Source organism: Schistocerca gregaria, chromosome 3 (assembly GCF_023897955.1).
Source record: "Schistocerca gregaria isolate iqSchGreg1 chromosome 3, iqSchGreg1.2, whole genome shotgun sequence".
Lineage (NCBI taxonomy): Eukaryota > Metazoa > Arthropoda > Insecta > Orthoptera > Acrididae > Schistocerca > Schistocerca gregaria.
Genome location: NC_064922.1, coordinates 59,535,625 through 59,555,717, shown reverse-complemented (window position 1 = coordinate 59,555,717; position 20,093 = coordinate 59,535,625). Strand labels below are relative to the sequence as shown.

The 20,093-nt window shown below is 26.4% G+C and overlaps 1 long non-coding RNA gene across 1 annotated transcript; it reads left to right on the top strand.

Annotated features, from left to right (window-relative positions):
• The first annotated feature begins 465 nt into the window (after positions 1-465).
• On the top strand, positions 466-14,572 carry LOC126355119 (uncharacterized). Its single transcript, XR_007565450.1, has 2 exons — positions 466-1,346; positions 13,803-14,572. It is a non-coding gene; the product is annotated as an uncharacterized LOC126355119 (long non-coding RNA).
• The last annotated feature ends 5,521 nt before the right edge of the window (positions 14,573-20,093 follow it).

Genomic DNA, 20,093 nt, shown 5'->3' with positions numbered 1-20,093 from the left:
AATTAGAAGATCAACCAGCAATTATAACAGTATAAACACCTAATCTAGTACAACATAAAAAAAATAACAATCCATAAGAAAAAGAACACATATAAGTTAAATAAGGAAAAATTACTCAAACGGCTAAAGAAATCATTAAATTAAAAACAGGGGAAAAATAATAAAGTAGGTAATTAGATATAATAGGAATTGGCTGCTCCTTACAAATTAACTTAATAGCATCTCTAAATGGCTGAGGAATTCCAACAAAACCTACCTTATTTGGACCCTTTCGAATCTCAATATAACCTAAAACCTTACGCTCTAATAAAGTTAAAAAGGCAACACTAATTAAAACACAAATAACCAATAAAAGAAAATTCAAAACAAATATAAATAAATCATAAAGTATCAATACTATTTGTAGAAAAAATCTACATAAATGAATTCTAAATTCAACACATTAATCTGTCAAAATAGTAAATAAATTAATATTAATCAATATAACAAAAAATATTTTAACCATATGGTCCTTTCGTACTAATATGGATTAACAATCTTAGGATAGAAACCGACCTGGCTCACGCCGGTCTGAACTCAGATCATGTAAGAATTTAAAGGTCGAACAGACCTAATCATTGGGCTCCTGCACCCAAAATTTTTCTTAATCCAACATCGAGGTCGCAATCTGCTTTGTCGATATGAGCTCTCAAAAACAATTACGCTGTTATCCCTAAGGTAACTTAATCTTATGATCATAAATTATGGATCAAAATAACAAACATAAATAAATGATATAATAATGAAGAGTTTATCTATTCTTCATGTCACCCCAACAAAACATCATCATTAAATATAGAAAGACAAACCAAAAACTATATAAAAGTAAAATGTCAAGCCATATAGGGTCTTCTCGTCCTAAAGAAGAATTTAAGCCTTTTGACTCAAAAGTTAAATTCAAAAATTTATTAAGAGACAGTTGATTTCTCGTCAAGCCATTCATTCCAGCCACTAATTAAGAGACTAATGATTATGCTACCTTTGCACGGTCAAAATACCGCGGCTCTTTAAAAATATGCTCAGTGAGCAGGCCAGACCTCAAAATATAAACAAGAGGACATGTTTTTGATAAACAGGCGGAAATCAATTTTGCCTAGTTCCTTATAATAAGTTCACAAGGTAAAAATTTCATACAAATAAATATACTAATTCTATCATTATTACAAAAATTTTAAAATTAAATTAATAATCTTAATAAAAAACCTAAAATATTTATAAAATCAAAATAAAAAATAATGAACTAAAACGTAATCTTAAAGATAGCTGGTTTAAAGCTTACTATTATATTTCTATAAAATAAATTATAGGTTATTAACTTCAAAGCTTATCCCTTAAAGAATAAATAAGTTAATATTTTTACTTAAAAAATTAAATAAAAACAAATAACTTTAAAAAATTAAATTTTTTCTTAAGACACTAGATATCTTGGGAAACGATTAACATCTCATTTCTATAAATAATTTAATAATAATTATGATACATTAACTATAAATTATTTATAAATCAACCCAAATCGAGACAAGTAAAATAAATACTAAAGTTTTGATAAACCCTGATACAAAAGGTACAATAAATAAAATCTACTTAAAAAAATTTAAAATAATATTTCATAAAACACTTACATTACCAATAAACTATAATTTAAAAAATCAATTCTATAAAATATACTAAGACAAAAATACAATAAAATTATTTATATTAAATAATTAAATAAACAAAAAATAAATATAATAAAATAAATAATCAAGATATCCTGATTTGCACAGAAAAATTTTCAGTGTAAATGAAACACTTTACTAATAAGTTATATCTTGAAACTCTTCCTAGATACACTTTCCAGTACATCTACTATGTTACGACTTATCTCATCTAAATTGAAGCTACTTTAAAATAAAATAGAATAATCAATAATGAGAGCGACGGGCGATGTGTACACATCTCAGAGCCAATATCAGTTAAATTAAATAAATTAAATTACTATCAAATCCACCTTCATTAACAGTATTTCACTATCAAATCCGTTATAAACAAAAATCTATTGTAACCCACCTCCTCTTAACTAAGCTGCACCTTGACCTGAAATATTTTATAATTATAAATCTTGAGAATTATAACTCTAAAAAGATTCTCTGATAACGGAGATATACAAACAAATAAATTAAGTAGAGTAAATCGTGTATTATCAATCATGGGGTAGGTTCCTCTGAATGGAATGAGATACCGCCAAATTCTTTGGGTTTAAAGACCTTAACTAATAGTACCCTGGTAAATATAATTAACATTTAAAATAATAGGGTATCTAATCCTAGTTTATTATTTAAATTTCACAGATTCATAAAAAGGGCCACAAATAAATTTTAACATTTCACCTTACAAATTTATATTTCAACCCTAATAATATAAACAACTGTTTTAACCAATAATATTCACTTGTATCAATCGTATAACCGCGGCTGCTGGCACGAATTATGCCGATACTAAATCAATTGCTAAATCCAAAATCACTTGATAATTAAATCAAATTACTGCAAAAAGAACATTTAGTCTAACAAAACTTACATATAATACAAAGAAAAAGTGAATAAACAAGCAAGAATAAAACTTTTAAAAATAAAAAATAAGAAAATTTTAAATCTATTAATTCAGGAAAAAATAAAAGATTCAAATATTTAAAGAAAAAAAAAGAAAAAAACCATAAACATTAACAAAAAAAAAGAAACGCCCCTATGTAGTTTCAATAATTCGTTCTCATGGTAATGATCTTTTTAATTCTTTTGGTTTATCTTTATGTTAAAGTATTTATTTATAACTATTTTTTTGATCCCTCTTTGTTTATTAAATAATTGTTGATGGTTGGTTCATTCTTTAATGTTTCTGTCGGGTTTTGTTTTTATAATTTGTGTTTATTCATATGCTGATTTGAATATAATTAGATATTATTTTGGTATTGATTATTTTTCTTTTAGTTTAATTTTACTTAGTTTTTGGATTTGTTCTTTAATAATCACTGCTAGAGGTTCAGTTTATTTAAGTTCATATCATTCTAATTTTTTTGTTTTTATGGTTTTGATTTTAACAATTATGCTTTATTGTTCATTTGCTAGATTAAGTCTTCTTTCTTTTTATATTTGTTTTGAGGCTAGATTAGTTCCTACTTTACTTTTAATTTTGGGTTGGGGTTATCAACCTGAGCGTTTGCAGGCTGGTGTTTATTTAATTTTTTATACTTTGGTTGCTAGATTACCTTTATTATTAGTTTTATTTAAGGTTTATGATTTTTCTAATACTTTATATTTTCCTTTATTGGTTGATTTTGGTTCTTATTATTTTATGTTTTATGTATTTATAATTTTGGCTTTTTTAGTTAAGATACCTATGTTTTTGGTTCATTTATGACTTCCTAAGGCTCATGTAGAGGCCCCTATTTCAGGTAGAATAATTCTTGCTGGTGTTTTATTAAAGTTAGGTGGTTATGGTATTTTTCGTGTTATAAAGGTTATTTCTTATTTGGGTTTAAAGTTTAATTATTTTTGATTGTCTTTAGGTTTATCTGGGGGTGTTATTGTAAGATTTATTTGTTTTCGTCAGGTTGATTTAAAGTCTTTAATTGCATATTCTTCTGTTGCTCATATAAGAATGGTTATTGGTGGATTGATGACTATGAATTGATGAGGTTGTGTAGGTTCTCTTTCTCTAATGGTTGGTCATGGTTTATGTTCTTCTGGTTTATTTTGTTTATCTAATATTATTTATGAACGTTTAGGTAGACGAAGATTATTAATTAACAAGGGTATAATTAATTTGATGCCAAGAATGGCTTTATGATGATTTCTTTTAAGATCATCAAATATGGCTGCTCCTCCTTCTTTAAATTTGGTAGGTGAAATTAGATTATTAAATAGAATTATATCTTGATCTTCTTTTAGATTCTTTGCTTTGATTTTTTTATCTTTTTTTAGAGCTGTTTATACTTTGTATATATATTCTTATTCTCAGCATGGGAATTATTATTCTGGTGTTTATACTTGTTCTCTTGGTTATTTTCGTGAATATCATCTTTTACTTTTACATTGATTGCCTTTAAATATTCTCTGTTTAAAGGGTGAATATTTCTTTGATTAGTTTGCTTAAGTATTTTAATTAAAAATATTGTTTTGTGGAATCAATGATATGAAGTTTTTCATCTTAGGCCGTGAATTTATTTTCTATTTGTTCTTTGAGTTTTTTTCTTTGTTTATTTCGAGAACTATAATTTTTATTTTAGGTATTTATTATTTAATAATTGATTATAGAGTTTTTGTTGAGTGAGAGCTTTTCAATTTAAATGGTTCTATAGTTGTTATAACTTTAATTTTGGATTGAATATCTCTTATTTTTATTTCTTTTGTTATATATATTTCTTCTTTGGTTATTTATTATAGAGAGGATTATATATCTGGTGAAAAGAATATAAATCGTTTTATTATTATTGTTTTAATATTTATTCTTTCTATAGGTTTTTTAATTATTAGTCCTAATTTAATTAGAATTTTATTAGGTTGAGATGGTTTAGGTTTAGTTTCTTATTGTTTAGTTATTTATTATCAAAATGTAAAATCTTATAGTGCTGGTATATTAACTGCACTTTCTAATCGTATTGGTGATGTTGCTATTTTAATTTCTATTGCATGAATGTTAAATTTTGGTGGTTGAAATTATATTTATTATTATGATTTTATTTCTAATTCTTTTGAAATAAAGCTCATTACTATATTAATTGTTTTAGCAGCTATAACTAAGAGAGCTCAGATTCCTTTCTCTTCATGACTTCCTGCTGCTATAGCAGCTCCTACTCCTGTTTCTGCTTTAGTTCATTCTTCTACTCTTGTTACTGCTGGTGTTTATTTATTAATTCGTTTTAGACCAATATTGGATACTTATAATTGTGGTTGATTTTTACTTTTAATTGGTTGTATAACTATATTTATGGCTGGATTGGGCGCTAATTTTGAGTTTGATTTAAAGAAGATTATTGCTCTTTCTACTTTAAGACAACTTGGTTTAATAATAAGAATTTTGGCTATAGGTTATCCAAAGCTTGCATTTTTTCATTTATTGGCTCATGCTTTATTTAAGGCATTATTATTTATATGTGCAGGTTCAATAATTCATAATTTGAAGGATTCTCAGGATATTCGTTTTATAGGATCAATTGTTAATTTCATACCTTTAACTTCAGTTTGTTTTAATGTTTCTAGTTTATCTTTGTGTGGAATACCTTTTTTAGCGGGATTTTATTCAAAGGATTTAATTCTTGAGATGGTTTGTTTAAGATGAATTAATTGTTTAATTTTTTTTCTTAATTTTTTTTCTACTGGTTTAACTGCTTCTTATTCTTTTCGTTTGTTTTATTATTCAATATCTGGTGATAATAATTTTTATTCTAGATTTTCTTTTGATGATAAGGGTTATTATATTTCATTTGGAATAATTGGTCTATTGTTTGTTGCTGTTTTTGGTGGTAGTCTTTTATCTTGATTAATTTTTCCTATTCCTCATGTGATTGCTTTACCTTATTATTTAAAGTTTTTAACTATTACAGTTGTTATTTTAGGTGCTTATTTAGGTTATCTTATTTCTAATTTTGATTTTTCTCATAATTTATTTTCTTTAAGTATACTTTCTTTTGTTAGATTTGCTGGTTCTATATGATTTATACCTTTTCTTTCAACTAAGTTTATTAGATATATTCCTTTAAAAATAGGTTACTATTCATCTAAGTCATTTGATAATGGTTGAGGTGAATTACTTGGTGGTCAAGGTTTATATAGATTATTTATTTATTTAATTGGTTATATTCAAGGTTGATATGATTCTAATTTCAAGATTTATCTTTTAACTTTTATTTTTTGAATATTTATTTTGGTAATATTGTTTTTCGTTTACTTAAATAGCTTATAATTAGAGCGTGACACTGAAGATGTTAAGGAAGTATTTTTACTTTTAAGTATTTATAAATATAGATATATTATTTTTACAGTGAAAATGTAATGTTTTATTTAAAGTATATAAATTTTAGAAATGTTAACGGAGTTTAACCGCTAATATAAAAAGTTAGCAGCTTTCATATTGGCTTTACATTTCCTTAATTGGAACTATTATAGTTCAATTATATTATTAACAGTAATACGCCTCTTTTTGGCTTCAATTAATAAGAATAAGGGTAGTACATACCAATCTTCCAGGTCGAAACTGACTGCAATATTTCGCTTCTTATTCTATTTAAGGTTGATTGATAATATCAATACTTTTTGAATGCAACCCAAATGTTATATTTAACTACAACCCTTTATTCTGCTCATTGTAATGCTCCTTGGTTTCATTCATGGTATAGTCCTCCTAATAGAACTAGAATAAAAAATATTGTTGATACTGTTCAGATTATAATGTCTGAAGTTTTAAAAATAGTTACAATTGGTAGAATTAGTGCAATTTCTACATCAAAAATTAAAAAGATTACTGCGATTAGGAAGAATCGTATTGAGAATGGTATTCGTGCTGATCTTTTTGGATCAAACCCACATTCAAATGGTGATCTTTTTTCTCGATCATTAATTAATTTTTTTGATAGTGTTGTTGCCAGGATTATAACAATTATTGGAATAATAAATCTAATGAAAACTCTTGTTGATAGAATTAGAATTGTTTTTCTTGATTTATATCAAGCTTTCTGATTGGAAGTCAAATGTACTATTTATACTAGAAAAACAATTATCTACCTCATCAATAAATAGAGATATATAAGAATAATCATACTACGTCTACGAAGTGTCAGTATCATGCTGCTGCTTCAAATCCAAAGTGATGTCTTGGTGAAAATTGATTTATTGAGTGTCGAAGTAGACATGTTGATAAAAAGATTGTTCCAATAATTACGTGTAAACCATGGAATCCTGTTGCAACAAAGAATGTTGATCCATAAACTGCATCTGCAATGGTAAAAGGTGCTTCTCAATATTCATATGCTTGAAGTATTGTAAAGTATAGTCCTAATAACACTGTGAAGAATAATCCTTGTAGTGCTTGAGTATGATTAGATTCCATTAAACTATGATGTGCTCATGTTACTGTTACTCCTGATGCTAAAAGAATAGCTGTATTAAGTAATGGAATTTGTATAGGGTTAAAGGGTTGAATTCCTATTGGAGGTCATAGTATTCCTAGTTCAATTGTTGGTGCTAATCTTCTTCTAAAGAATGCTCAAAAAAAAAGAAACGAAAAATATTACCTCTGATGCAATAAATAAAATTATTCCTCATCGTAATCCAATTGATACAAATCCTGTATGTAATCCTTGATATGTTCCTTCTCGTATTACATCTCGTCATCATTGAATTATAGTTAGTAGGGTAATTCCAAATCCAATTATGAATAAGTTAATATTAAATAGGTGGAATCATTTTGCTAGTCCTGATACTAGGACTATTGCTCCAATTGCTCCTGTTAATGGTCAAGGTCTATAGTCTACTAAGTGGAATGGGTGGTTTGAGTGAGTTGTTAACATAGGTTTAATATACTTCTCTAGAATATAGAGTTCTTAGAATTGAGAAAACATAGGCTTGAATTATTGCTACTGCTGATTCTAGATTTAATAGAAGTATTTGTCCAATAATTAGTAATGAGATTAAGTTTATTGCTATAGATGGTCCTGTGTTTCCTAATAAGGTTAATAATAAGTGTCCTGCAATTATATTTGCTGCCAACCGTACTGCTAATGTACCTGGTCGAATAACATTACTAATTGTTTCAATTAGTACTATAAATGATATTAATGCAGGCGGTGTACCTTGTGGTACAAGGTGTGTAAATATATGATTAGTATGGTTAATTCATCCAAATAATATAAATCTTAGCCATATAGGTAGGGCAATTGCAAATGTTAATGCTAAATGTCTTGTTCTAGTAAAAATATAAGGGAATAATCCTATGAAATTGTTAAATAATATTATAATAAAAATTGAGATGAAAATGAATGTTGTTCCATTAAATGATTTTGGTCCAAGAAGTGTTTTAAATTCATTATGTAAGGTTAAATTTAGTTTATTTCAGATAATGTTAATTCGTGATGGTGTAAGTCAAAATAGTGATGGGATTAATAATAGTCCTAGAAATGTTCTAGTTCAATTTAATGATAAATTAAAGATGTTAGTTGATGGGTCAAATGTTGAGAATAGATTTGTTATCATTTTCAATTTAAGTTTTTTATTTCAATTGTTCCTTTTTCTGCTCTTTTAATAAGGTTAGGTTTAAATGAGAAGAAGTTTATTTGATTAAACAAGATTAATGTAGCTGAAAATATAATGAATAGTGAGAATCATATAAGAGGGGATATTTGAGGGATTTGGATATAATTTCCCCATCAGAAGTAGTCGTTAATTTACTATTATTTGGTTTAAGAGACCATTACTTACTTTCAGTCATCTGATGAATTTCAAGGTGTACTAATTTTTTTTAGTTACTTTAGATTGACACTCTAATGTTATTTATTTTAACTAACTCCTTAAATTATCTTAGATAATCACTAAATAAATAAATTTACTGAAGTTCTTTCAATTACAATTGGTATAAATCTGTGGTTTGCTCCACAGATTTCTGAGCATTGTCCAAAGAATAATCCAGGTCGATTTATTGTGAATGTTCCTTGATTTAACCGACCTGGCGTTGCATCAATTTTAACCCCTAATGCAGGAACTGCTCATGAGTGTAGAACATCTGATGCTCTTGTTAATACTCGTACTTCTGTATTTATTGGTAGGATTGTTCGGTTATCTACATCTAGTAGTCGGAATCCATCATTTTCTAGGTCTTGTTCTGGTGTTATATAAGTGCCAAATTCTACGTCTATGAAGTCTGAATATTCATATCTTCAATATCATTGTCGTCCAATGGTTTTAATTGTAATTATTGCATCTACTGAATCATCAAGTAAATATAATAGTCGTAATGATGGAAGGGCAATAAAAATTAATGTAATTGCTGGTAAAGCTGTTCAGATTGTTTCAATTAAATGTCCATGAAGTATATTACGGTTAGTATAGGCAATATATAATATATAACTTAGGGCATAACCTACAATTACTGTAATTAATAATAATACGACCATAGTATGATCATGAAAGAATGATAATTGCTCCATTAATGGTGAAGCTCCATCTTGAAGAGATAAATTTGATCATGTTGCCATTAATAAATATTTTCTAATAAAAGGTCAAACCTTTATTTGTAGAGCTTAAATCTACTGCACTAATCTGCCATATTAGAATCTAGAGATTAATGGTAATTCTGAGTAACTATGTTCTGCAGGAGGGTTATTTTGTAGTCATTCTGTTGATCTTCTTATGTTAGCTCTAAATATAATTGCTCGGTTTGTAATCATTCTTTCTCATATAATTACAATGAATATAATGATTCCTACAATAGAAATTGTAGACCCAATTCTTGATACTACGTTTCATGATGTATATGCGTCTGGGTAGTCAGAGTATCGTCGAGGTCAAAGAATGATGTATTTAAATTTCGATCTGTTAATAATATAGTAATAGCTCCTGCTAAAACTGGAAGTGAAAGAAGGAGAAGTAATGCTGTAATAGCTACAGATCATACAAATAAAGGTGCTTGATCTAAAGTTGTACTTTCTGATCGTATATTAATTGCTGTTGTAATGAAATTCACTGCACCAAGAATAGATGATACACCTGCTAAGTGCAGTGAAAAAATAGCTAGATCTACAGATGCACCCCCATGTGCAATAGCTCCTGCTAGAGGAGGGTAAACTGTTCATCCTGTACCAGCACCATTATCTACTATAGAAGATGTAAGAAGAAGGGTTAGTGAAGCTGGTAGTAATCAAAAACTTATATTATTTATTCGTGGAAATGCTATATCTGGTGCACCAATTATTAGTGGAACAAGTCAATTACCAAATCCACCAATTATAATAGGTATTACTATAAAGAAAATTATTACGAATGCGTGAGCTGTAATAATAACATTATAAATCTGGTCATCCCCAATTAGAGATCCGAGTTGGCCAAGTTCAGCAGGAATAAGTATTCTTATTGATGTTCCTACTATTCCTGCTCATGCTCCAAATATGAAGTATAAAGTACCAATGTCCTTATGGTTTGTTGAGAATAATCATTTTTGCGGTAAGATGGCTGAATTTTAGGTGGTAGACTGTAAATCTACTTATGAGATGTTTTCTCTCTTATCATATTTAGGTCTTATATTCAATTATGATTCTAGACTGCAATTCTAGAGGTGTAAAATTTTACTAAGGCCTAAAAGATTATTCTTTTAATTATAACTTTGAAGGTTATTAGTTTGATTAACTTAAGTCCTTAGTATAATGAAATTAAGGTTGATGTTGAAATCAATCCTATTGTTGAAATTATTACTGTCATAGGAAGAATGATTCTTGATTTTTGGGACTTTATCTTTATAGATCACGAATTTTCTGTGTATGATATAATTAGAGCTGAGAATCTATTACGTATATAGTAGTAGAGTGTAATTGTAGTTAATACAACTATAATAGTTATAATAGTTGTTATATTGTTTTCTATTAATGATTGTATTACAATTCATTTTGGTAAGAATCCAAGGAATGGTGGTAGTCCACCTAAAGATAATAAAGATAAGAATATTATGAATTTAATTTCGGTTTTTATATTTCTGGCTGAATAAATTTGATTTATGAAAAATAAATTTATTTGCTTCAATAATAAAACTATAATTAATCTTAATAGTGAGTAAATAATGAAGTATAGTTCTCAGATGTTTTCTCTGACTGTTAATGATCTAATTATTCAACCTAGATGTCTGATTGATGAATATGCTAAAAGTTGTCGTAAGGATGTTTGATTTAAACCTCCTATTGCCCCAATAATAATTCTTAAGATAATAATAAAAGTTCTTAATTGGATACAATAAGATAAGACCATTATTGGGGCGATTTTTTGTCATGTTATTAATGTTAAACAATTATTTCATCTTGATGCTCCTATAACTTCTGGAAATCAGAAATGGAAAGGTGCAGCTCCAATCTTTAATAATAGTCTAGATCTAATTATTATTGATGGGATAAATTCTGTTTCCCATCCCATGGGATATTTTATTTGAATCAGCAAAATTGAAAATAATAATATTGTCGATGCTATTGCTTGGACAATAAAATATTTAATTGATGATTCATTTATTATTATATTTTTATTTCTTGTTAGGAGCGGAATAAATGAAAGTAAGTTGATCTCAAGTCCTATTCAAACCCCAAATCAGGAATTTGATGAAATGGACAGGATCGTTCCTATCATTAATGTTGATAGGAAGAGAAGTTTTGTAGAGTTGTTGGTCATTAAAAAGGAGAGGATTGATACCTCTATAAATGGGGTATGAACCCATTAGCTTGTTTAGCTTACCTTTTTACATTAAGGTGTATGATGCACGTTAGTTTTTGATACTAAAGGAGGTAGTTTAATTCTATCTTATGTAATTTTAATGAAGGTAATTTTATTTACTTTATTTACCCTATCAAGGTAACCCTTTAATCAGGCACTTCATTTATTTAATATATAAATCGAAAGTTTTTTTTTGAAATTCTTTTATGTATTATTTTGTTTAATTAGGATTAATTTATCCTGCTCATTTTATTTTTTTTATATATATATAATAAATAATTTATATTAATATATTACATTTAATTGAAATTAAAGTATTATAAGTTCATCTTACCATTATCAATTGATTATTTTAATGCAATTATTTACCTAGGATTATAGCTACTTATGTTTTTAGCTTAAAATAGGTTATTATAATATAATATATATAATAATATGTAATTTAATATTTAATATTATTATAATTGGATATAATAAATAAAATTATTAATTTAAATATAAAATATTATAATTAATATAAATAATTATATTAATTATAATAATATAATTATGTAAATTATCTATAATTAGATTATTTAACTAATATATATGAAAGTTAACTTAATATAAAAAAAAGAATTCATATTAATAACATATTATATTAAATTACATAATTGTATAAAATATATTTATTATATTATTTAATCTTTCTCTATTTATTAGTGAAAAGAAAGATTAAATAAGAAAGAATATAATACATTTATTGCTATACATGTTCCATATTAATCTTTAATTATATATAATAGAGAAGTTGTTGTGGTCATACATAGGGGCGTTGCTTTTTTTTTGTTAATGTTTGTGGTTTTTTTCTTTTTTTTTCTTTAAATATTTGAATCTTTTATTTTTTCCTGAATTAATAGATTTAAAATTTTCTTATTTTTTATTTTTAAAAGTTTTATTCTTGCTTGTTTATTCACTTTTTCTTTGTATTATATGTAAGTTTTGTTAGACTAAATGTTCTTTTTGCAGTAATTTGATTTAATTATCAAGTGATTTTGGATTTAGCAATATCGGCATAATTCGTGCCAGCAGCCGCGGTTATACGATTGATACAAGTGAATATTATTGGTTAAAACAGTTGTTTATATTATTAGGGTTGAAATATAAATTTGTAAGGTGAAATGTTAAAATTTATTTGTGGCCCTTTTTATGAACCTGTGAAATTTAAATAATAAACTAGGATTAGATACCCTATTATTTTAAATGTTAATTATATTTACCAGGGTACTATTAGTTAAGGTCTTTAAACCCAAAGAATTTGGCGGTATCTCATTCCATTCAGAGGAACCTACGCCATGATTGATAATACATGATTTACTCTACTTAATTTATTTGTTTGTATATCTCCGTTATCAGAGAATCTTTTTAGAGTTATAATTCTCAAGATTTATAATTATAAAATATTTCAGGTCAAGGTGCAGCTTATAGTTAAGAGGAGGTGGGTTACAATAGATTTTTGTTAATAACGGATTTGATAGTGAAATACTGTTAATGAAGGTGGATTTGATAGTAATTTAATTTATTTAATTTAACTGATATTGGCTCTGAGATGTGTACACATCGCCCGTCACTCTCATTATTGATTATTCTATTTTATTTTAAAGTAGCTTCAATTTAGATGAGATAAGTCGTAACATAGTAGATGTACTGGAAAGTGTATCTAGGAAGAGTTTCAAGATATAACTTATTAGTAAAGTGTTTCACTGAAAATTTTTCTGTGCAAATCAGGATATCTTGATTATTTATTTTATTATATTTATTTTTTGTTTATTTAATTATTTAATATAAATAATTTTATTGTATTTTTGTCTTAGTATATTTTATAGAATTGATTTTTTAAATTATAGTTTATTGGTAATGTAAGTGTTTTATGAAATACTATTTTAAATTTTTTTAAGTAGATTTTATTTATTGTACCTTTCGAAACAGGGTTTATCAAAATTTTAGTATTTATTTTACTTGTCTCGATTTGGGTTGATTTATAAATAATTTATAGTTAATGTATCATAATTATTATTAAATTATTTATAGATGAGATGTTAATCGTTTCCCAAGATATCTAGTTTCTTAAGAAAAAATTTAATTTTTTAAAGTTATTTGTTTTTATTTAATTTTTTAAGTAAAAATATTAACTTATTTATTCTTTAAGGGATAAGCTTTGAAGTTAATAACCTATAATTTATTTTATAGAAATATAATAGTAAGCTTTAAACCAGCTATCTTTAAGATTACGTTTTAGTTCATTATTTTTTATTTTGATTTTATAAATATTTTAGGTTTTTTATTAAGATTATTAATTTAATTTTAAAATTTTTGTAATAATGATAGAATTAGTATATTTATTTGTATGAAATTTTTACCTTGTGAACTTATTATAAGGAACTAGGCAAAATTGATTTCCGCCTGTTTATCAAAAACATGTCCTCTTGTTTATATTTTGAGGTCTGGCCTGCTCACTGAGCGTATTTTTAAAGAGCCGCGGTATTTTGACCGTGCAAAGGTAGCATAATCATTAGTCTCTTAATTAGTGGCTGGAATGAATGGCTTGACGAGAAATCAACTGTCTCTTAATAAATTTTTGAATTTAACTTTTGAGTCAAAAGGCTTAAATTCTTCTTTAGGACGAGAAGACCCTATAGAGCTTGACATTTTACTTTTATATAGTTTTTTGTTTGTCTTTCTATATTTAATGATGATGTTTTGTTGGGGTGACATGAAGAATAGATAAACTCTTCATTATTATATCATTTATTTATGTTTGTTATTTTGATCCATAATTTATGATCATAAGATTAAGTTACCTTAGGGATAACAGCGTAATTGTTTTTGAGAGCTCATATCGACAAAGCAGATTGCGACCTCGATGTTGGATTAAGAAAAATTTTGGGTGCAGGAGCCCAATGATTAGGTCTGTTCGACCTTTAAATTCTTACATGATCTGAGTTCAGACCGGCGTGAGCCAGGTCGGTTTCTATCCTAAGATTGTTAATCCATATTAGTACGAAAGGACCATATGGTTAAAATATTTTTTGTTATGTTGATTAATATTAATTTATTTACTATTATGACAGATTAATGTGTTGAATTTAGAATTCATTTATGTAGATTTTTTCTACAAATAGTATTGATACTTTATGATTTATTTATATTTATTTTGAATTTTCTTTTATTGGTTATTTGTGTTTTAATTAGTGTTGCCTTTTTAACTTTATTAGAGCGTAAGGTTTTAGGTTATATTCAGATTCGAAAGGGTCCAAATAAGGTAGGTTTTGTTGGAATTCCTCAGCCATTTAGAGATGCTATTAAGTTAATTTGTAAGGAGCAGCCAATTCCTATTATATCTAATTACCTACTTTATTATTTTTCCCCTGTTTTTAATTTAATGATTTCTTTAGCCGTTTGAGTAATTTTTCCTTATTTAACTTATATGTGTTCTTTTTCTTATGGATTTTTATTTTTTTTATGTTGTACTAGATTAGGTGTTTATACTGTTATAATTGCTGGTTGATCTTCTAATTCAAATTATTCATTATTAGGTTCTCTTCGTTCTGTTGCTCAAACAATTTCTTATGAAGTTAGTTTAGCTTTAATTTTATTGTCTTTAATTATTTTAATTGGTAGTTTTAATATGTTTGATTTTATAAACTATCAGCTTTATTGTTGATTTATTATTATTTCTTTTCCTTTAGCTTTAGCTTGTTTTGCTTCTTGCTTAGCTGAAACTAATCGTACTCCTTTTGATTTTGCTGAAGGGGAATCTGAGTTAGTTTCAGGATTTAATATTGAGTATGGTGCGGGTGGTTTTACTTTAATTTTTTTAGCTGAATATAGTAGAATTGTCTTCATAAGAATGTTATTGGCTTTAATTTTTTTGGGCGGTGATTTTTATTCTTTTATATTTTTTATTAAGCTTGCTATTATATCTTTTGGTTTTATTTGGGTTCGTGGAACATTACCACGGTTCCGTTATGATAAATTAATGTACTTAGCTTGAAAAAGTTTTTTACCTTTATCTTTGAATTTTTTTATTTTCTTTGTTGGTTTAAAGATTTTATTTATCTCATTTGTTTAGTGAAATTTTTTGAGAAAAGTTAATAGAAGAGTTAAACTTCTAATTTTATGTTTTCAAAACATATGCTTTTCCTAAGCTAATTAACTTTATTCCTTAATTAATTTATCTCATGCGTTTGCGACATGGACATTAATTAAGAAATATGTGAAGTAAATAATTGTTAAGATTTGACCCGTTATAATATAAGGTTCTTCAACAGGTCGTTTACCAATTCACGTTAGTAAGCATACAACAACTACTATAATTCAGAATAAAATTTGATTAATAGGGTAAAATTGAATGCCTCGGAATGGTGTTTTATTATAAAATGGTAAAATTATTAAGATTCTAATTGATAAAAATAATGCAATAACACCTCCTACCTTATTAGGGATAGATCGTAGAATTGCATATGCAAATAGGAAATATCATTCTGGTTGAATGTGAACTGGTGTTACTAATGGGTTGGCAGGTACAAAGTTATCTGGATCTCCTAATAGGCAAGGATTAATTAAACATAGTATAATTAATAATGATGTTATTATTACAAATGTAATAGAATCCTTAAAGGTAAAGTATGGATGGAATGGAATTTTTTCAATATCTCCATTTAGTCCAAGAGGATTATTAGATCCTGTTTGGTGAAGAAAAAATAAATGAATTGCTGCTATAGCAGCAATAATAAATGGTAATACAAAATGGAATGTGAAGAATCGATTTAATGTTGCATTATCAACAGCGAATCCTCCTCATACTCATTGGACTAAATCTGTTCCTAAGTATGGGATTGCTGATAATAAATTAGTAATTACTGTTGTACCTCAAAAAGATATTTGGCCTCAGGGTAAGACATATCCTATAAATGCAGTTGCTATAACTAAAAATAAAATCACTGTACCAATTATTCAGGTATGTATATATATATATAAGATCCATAGTAAATTCCCCGTCCTACATGTAAGTAAATACAAATAAAAAATATAGATGCTCCATTTGCGTGTAAGGTTCGGATAATTCAACCATTATTTACGTCTCGGCAGATGTGTACTACACTACTGAATGCTATTTCAATATTTGATGTATAATGTATAGCTAAAAATAGTCCAGTTACGATTTGAATTACCAAACATAACCCTAATAGGGATCCAAAATTTCATCAAAATGAAATATTTGTTGGGGCAGGTAAGTCAATTAAAGAGTTATTAATAATTTTAATTAAAGGATGTCTTAATCATAAGGGTTTATTCATTAGTAATTATCTTATTTTACGAAAAGGTCCCTGATTAATATTGGTGATTTTAACAACTGCTAGTAGTGCTAAAAATAAATAAATTATTATTATTATTGTAATAATGAATGTTGGTCTATTATATAATTTTTCTAAAGATATTGTTATTTCTTGATAATTGATTGAATTATCAATATTTATAGTTTCGGTTGTTTTGAAAAAGTCTATAAATATAGATATATCTAGAATAATTAATATTAATATGATAAATACTCACATTATTAATGTAATAATTATAGTGATTGATTTAGGCTGAAATATTTCGTTTGATGCAATTCTTGTAATGTAAATAAATAATACTAGTATACCGCCAACAAATGTTAAAAATTAAATATATGATAATCAATATCTTTCTATTATTGTTCCTGTTATTAATCCAACTAGGAAGGTTTGAAGGATAATAAAAAGCATTATTGATATTGGGTGTCTTAATTTAATAAAATTAATATTTATTACATTTGATAATGATATAATTATTATTTTGATCATTTCAGGGGTTAGTTTATTTAAAATACCGGTTTTGGGGACCGATGATGGAAGCTTTTCCACCTCTGAAGTTTTAAAAGTGGGGGCTGGACTTATTTCCGGTTTACAAGACCGGCGTTTTTTTAAACTATTAAAACTAATGTTTATATTCTCTATTTTTACTTCTTTATTGATTTATTTTGCTGGTGTTTATGTTTTTTCTTCTAAACGTAAACATTTATTAATGGTTCTTTTGAGATTAGAATATATTGTTCTTTCTTTATTTATGTTAGTTATTGTTTTTCTTATTGAGTTTGATTATGATTATTTTTTTCCTGTTATTTTTTTAGTTTTTTCTGTTTGTGAGGGTGCTTTAGGTCTTTCTATTTTAGTTTCAATAATTCGTTCTCATGGTAATGATTTTTTTAATGCTTTTGGTTTATCTTTATGTTAAAGTATTTATTTATAACTATTTTTTTGATCCCTCTTTGTTTATTAAATAATTGTTGATGGTTGGTTCATTCTTTAATGTTTCTGTCGGGTTTTGTTATTATAATTTGTGTTTATTCATATGCTGATTTGAATATAATTAGATATTATTTTGGTATTGATTATTTTTCTTTTAGTTTAATTTTACTTAGTTTTTGGATTTGTTCTTTAATAATCACTGCTAGAGGTTCAGTTTATTTAAGTTCATATCATTCTAATTTTTTTGTTTTTATGGTTTTGATTTTAATAATTATGCTTTATTGTTCATTTGCTAGATTAAGTCTTCTTTCTTTTTATATTTTTTTTGAGGCTAGATTAGTTCCTACTTTACTTTTAATTTTGGGTTGGGGTTATCAACCTGAGCGTTTGCAGGCTGGTGTTTATTTAATTTTTTATACTTTGGTTGCTAGATTACCTTTATTATTAGTTTTATTTAAGGTTTATGATTTTTCTAATACTTTATATTTTCCTTTATTGGTTGATTTTGGTTCTTATTATTTTATGTTTTATGTATTTATAATTTTGGCTTTTTTAGTTAAGATACCTATGTTTTTGGTTCATTTATGACTTCCTAAGGCTCATGTAGAGGCCCCTATTTCAGGTAGAATAATTCTTGCTGGTGTTTTATTAAAGTTAGGTGGTTATGGTATTTTTCGTGTTATAAAGGTTATTTCTTATTTGGGTTTAAAGTTTAATTATTTTTGATTGTCTTTAGGTTTATCTGGGGGTGTTATTGTAAGATTTATTTGTTTTCGTCAGGTTGATTTAAAGTCTTTAATTGCATATTCTTCTGTTGCTCATATAAGAATGGTTATTGGTGGATTGATGACTATGAATTGATGAGGTTGTGTAGGTTCTCTTTCTCTAATGGTTGGTCATGGTTTATGTTCTTCTGGTTTATTTTGTTTATCTAATATTATTTATGAACGTTTAGGTAGACGAAGATTATTAATTAACAAGGGTATAATTAATTTGATGCCAAGAATGGCTTTATGATGATTTCTTTTAAGATCATCAAATATGGCTGCTCCTCCTTCTTTAAATTTGGTAGGTGAAATTAGATTATTAAATAGAATTATATCTTGATCTTCTTTTAGATTCTTTGCTTTGATTTTTTTATCTTTTTTTAGAGCTGTTTATACTTTGTATATATATTCTTATTCTCAGCATGGGAATTATTATTCTGGTGTTTATACTTGTTCTCTTGGTTATTTTCGTGAATATCATCTTTTACTTTTACATTGATTGCCTTTAAATATTCTCTGTTTAAAGGGTGAATATTTCTTTGTTTAGTTTGCTTAAGTATTTTAATTAAAAATATTGTTTTGTGGAATCAATGATATGAAGTTTTTCATCTTAGGCCGTGAATTTATTTTCTATTTGTTCTTTGAGTTTTATTTCTTTGTTTATTTCGAGAACTATAATTTTTATTTTAGGTATTTATTATTTAATAATTGATTATAGAGTTTTTGTTGAGTGAGAGCTTTTCAATTTAAATGGTTCTATAGTTGTTATAACTTTAATTTTGGATTGAATATCTCTTATTTTTATATCTTTTGTTATATATATTTCTTCTTTGGTTATTTATTATAGAGAGGATTATATATCTGGTGAAAAGAATATAAATCGTTTTATTATTATTGTTTTAATATTTATTCTTTCTATAGGTTTTTTAATTATTAGTCCTAATTTAATTAGAATTTTATTAGGTTGAGATGGTTTAGGTTTAGTTTCTTATTGTTTAGTTATTTATTATCAAAATGTAAAATCTTATAGTGCTGGTATATTAACTGCACTTTCTAATCGTATTGGTGATGTTGCTATTTTAATTTCTATTGCATGAATGTTAGATTTTGGTGGTTGAAATTATATTTATTATTATGATTTTATTTCTAATTCTTTTGAAATAAAGCTCATTACTATATTAATTGTTTTAGCAGCTATAACTAAGAGAGCTCAGATTCCTTTCTCTTCATGACTTCCTGCTGCTATAGCAGCTCCTACTCCTGTTTCTGCTTTAGTTCATTCTTCTACTCTTGTTACTGCTGGTGTTTATTTATTAATTCGTTTTAGACCAATATTGGATACTTATAATTGTGGTTGATTTTTACTTTTAATTGGTTGTATAACTATATTTATGGCTGGATTGGGCGCTAATTTTGAGTTTGATTTAAAGAAGATTATTGCTCTTTCTACTTTAAGACATCTTGGTTTAATAATAAGAATTTTGGCTATAGGTTATCCAAAGCTTGCATTTTTTCATTAATTGGCTCATGCTTTATTTAAG